This window comes from Tiliqua scincoides, chromosome 6 (assembly GCF_035046505.1).
Source record: "Tiliqua scincoides isolate rTilSci1 chromosome 6, rTilSci1.hap2, whole genome shotgun sequence".
Lineage (NCBI taxonomy): Eukaryota > Metazoa > Chordata > Lepidosauria > Squamata > Scincidae > Tiliqua > Tiliqua scincoides.
The window spans coordinates 38,725,451-38,729,505 of NC_089826.1; positions in this window are offsets into that span (position 1 = coordinate 38,725,451).

The window sequence follows — 4,055 nt, forward strand, 5'->3', positions numbered from 1 at the left end:
TTTTGTGACTAAATTGACTACATGTGACTAAATGGTCACAGATAATCATCTTGCATCCCACCTTTCTCTTTGAGCTCAGACAGGCTCAGAAATTGGTATAAAGATTATGGGTGATATTGCGCTTGAATAGAGTTAACTGAAATAAATGTAGAGATTTGTCCTTAATAAGATTGACCTCATTTTCTTGCAACTGCAAGTTTTCCTTTCATTGAACTTTGCAAATAGTTCTGATAAATAAGCAATATCATGCCTGATCTCTTTGAGTTCATCACTGAGCAAGGTATTTGTGTCTTTAAAAAAAACAAACCCACAACACTTTCAAAAGGTCATAAAAGTGTCTCATGCAGTTAACTTTTGTTAGCTGAAGAACTTCAGTATGAAGCAACAACCATTCAAAATCTTCAGAGCTCCCAGAATAGTTCCACGGAGCTATGGATCATCCAACTGCTTCACCCTATCCAACTTATACTGTTCACCATTCTGGCTTTTCCTTAGCCCTGTCCTGGCCAATCCCCTTCTTCTCTGAAATTATTCCCCAGTACTGTTTTCCTTCGCAGTATTAATGTTTACCAGGTTAGATAGTTATATGTTTCTCATGATAGAAAAATGTTTCCTTATACAGTTAAAATGGCAAAGGGATGGAAACAAAGAAAATAATGCATTCGTTTTCTCAATGTGATTAAGGGTCCAATCTTATTCTTCCCCCCACCAATGCAGCTGCAAAACAAAACAAAAACCCAACATATTCATGGGGGAAGGGTGCAGATCAGGAGGCTTTGGAGGGGAAAGGGGAATTATTTCCCCATATGACTCTATAAGCTTCCTGCTCCGCAAAGAATCTGTAGCTGGCATAAGTCCAAGGTGTATGTCCGAGGAGAAGAAAGCGGCAGTGAGGCTGCTGAAAGGGGGGATAGGATCAGATGCATGCCATTACCACCAAATCCACCCCCTCCTGGAGCCTCCTGGCCCCTGTTCCTCCCTGACCAGTTTTGCCCTCTCCTGGCCCCTGCTGCTGCCTTACCTGCTCTGGCAGATGCGGTGGTGTCTGTTGGTGGAGTTGGAGCGCTGCCGCCTCTTCCAGCAGTGCTCCCAAAATTGCTGCTGAAGGAGCGCTCTGCACTGAAATGGCACTCTGGTGGCCATTTTGTGACAGCAGAAGTGTCTTCTGCTGTTGAAATGCTTGCCGGCTGGCAGCCCAATCCTGGATACGATTGGGTTATAAGTGAAATAGCTTTGCAGAAACCATCCCTTCCTCTTTCCAGTTTTTACTACAGTTCTGCCACCAAGACGCAGCCTTTCCTGAAGCTGTCCAGATTTGTTAACACAAAGAGCAAGAAGCCTCATTCTCCAACCAAATTATATGCAGTAAATATATCACTGTTCTCATTTTATATCCACGATGAAACTGAAATATTCTGTATGCTTTTGTCCTGATAAGGTGAACCTTTCCTGGCCTCTGTCAGGAGCAAGCAAAATTTTGTTACTTAAAAATAGTCAGATTCTCTTCATGGGCAGAGAGATGTGAAAACCTGTGAATCTTTAGCATGGTCCTAAAAAAATTAACGTTGAAAAGGGGGAAGTTAACTTAAACCACCCTAGCAAAGTATTCTTAAAAAATGTTAGTGCACACAGTTCATCCTATGGCTGTTAAATAAAAGAACTTGCCTGTTTTCTTCATAAATCTATTAGCTCTGAAAGTGCCATGGAACTAGTGTTTTTTTTGGGGGGGGGGGTAATAGACTAACACAGGCACCACTTTGGAATTTCTCTTCCATTTTAGCATCTTTAAAAAGAGAGCCTCTTGTAGCAGACTTCTTATTCAAAGTTCCACACTAGTATTTTATTTTAATTATTTTTTTTTTACAGAGGTAAACCCTTCCAGCTTTGTCAGAATAACACCCTTAAAAGTGATCATTTGATTCAACAGAGTATACACTTAAATCTCTTTTGGCTTCACTTGCTCAGCCATCTGTTCTCCAGTAGCAAGAGTTCAGCACCCTGCTGAGATTTGCCTCCTTGGTGGGGTCAGTAAAGAGTTGCTAGAGCTTTGTCAGATGGAGCAGTGAGAGAACCATTGAGCAAAGCCAAGGATTAACTGAGGAGAGGTCTGCTGTAAAATCAGCAGCTTATATACATGCTCCCCACTTCCCGGAGCAGTGAGAAGTTTCACAGACTCAGGACTAGGCAGATTCTGGCTTCCTTTGGAACTCACTGGAAGCTTGTGGTGCCTTTGGACCATTTTGCTTTATTTACAAATCTAGAGGCTGAGCACTGAATGGCAGTAGAAAGCAGAGCTCTCTTACAATTAACAAGAAGTTGCATCAGAGATACTCCTGCACACTATGAGGTGTTGCTAGGTCTCAGCTTTCGCTTTCTCTCTTCGCTTCCATTCCCAAATTTCTGACAACTTCAGAAATCACCAGAAACTGCAGTCTCTTTTTACATTGGCCACACAAGGGTGGTGGTGATGGATGGGAAGAGTAACTTTACATGTTCTCCTGGTGGATTCAAAGGGTAGGGTTAGTTGCAGATTCAGCTGGGTGCATGCCCAAACTCCAGAAAATGGAGAGTTATTTTATTGTGCACCAGAGGATGCTTGGGGCCAGAAACCAAAATCAAGCGCAACAATAAGCTTCAGAGTTGCAGCTTTTATACATTTCAGCCATCTACGTCATACACTCCTCTACTGATGATATGGTACATCCTTGTCTATCTTCCGTGCATACTTGTTTTATCTAGGCATACATTACATATAGATTATTCTCGACTATTCTTACACTAAACAAGTTTCCCCTATGCATGATTATATTCTACAGTTTTATGTTGTCTATACTCTAAACAATCCTTGGCCTTCGAGATGTTCCATGCTTTGATATTTGAGTTCAGAAAGGCCACAGGCTGCGTTCCTTATTAACCATAACATACATTGTGCAGAAGCCATCTAGCTATCTCTGGACTGTCAGGGTCTTCTTAGCTTCGTTCAACTTTGTCTAGGATACATCTTGCAGTCTTGCATTCTAAGCAACTATTTAGTAGTGTTAGAAAAGGTCATTGTGACCATCTAATAAGCCGAGAAAGGTTTATAGCATAGAGAGTCTTCCTTTTGCCAACAGCATGGCTGCTTTCATGCTTTCCTGAAGACCCTGGTAATATATGGCTTTATCAATCTTCATGATCTATAATCTTCTATAAGAGCCGCCCCCCCCCTTAGGCCCACATCATGTGTACTGTGGCTGCATGTCTGCCACTGGCACCTATTGGATAATTGGCCCACTTATTTGGTGGGCCTCTGTGAGATACAGGAAGTTAGACTAGATGGGCCTCTGGCCTGATCCAGCAGGACTCTTCTTATGTAATGCACATCAATTTGTGAATCTTTTTAAAATTCTATTTTCTTTTTTAACTCTTAGAGTTTGGACTTGCCCTTGCTGTGTCAGTCAAGACCAGGAGACCTCATCTAGTTATTTGAACAAAAAAGAAGGGGCACTACAAAGCTATCTTCTCTCTCTGCAGCAATACACCCCATTTTATGAATGCACCCATTTTATGAATATTTCTATTTGAACATTTGCACTCCTCTTCTCTAGCACTGCAGCATTTACCCTATTTTCATCTGAACACAACAAAGGATACTTGTCAATTTCATTTTCTCTTTTTTTTTTAATAGTGCAGTGGAACTGACAAATCTCCTCTGCAAGGTATCCTCATTCAGCTCTGGGAATTGGCTATAATGTGATGAGGGATTTGCAACTGAGGAGACAATATCCTAACAGAGGAAGGAGTCTCCCTAAACATTCATTCAAATGTGACAGTATTTTCTCAATCAGTATAAGAATGGTAACATTATAACTCTGGAAGCATGTGATGGGCTCTACCCCCAGCCCCCTCCACTCTTCATATAGGATTGATCTCTGTCAGGTTTTTCCTTTTTTACTGTTGATGTGGTCATTTTCTTTGAGTCATTTCCCCTCTATTGCAGGTGCCGGAGTTAGTGTGGGGTGGGATTCGGCGTTATAACTTATGTGTAAAACATTTAGAAGTTTAAGATTTTTCCT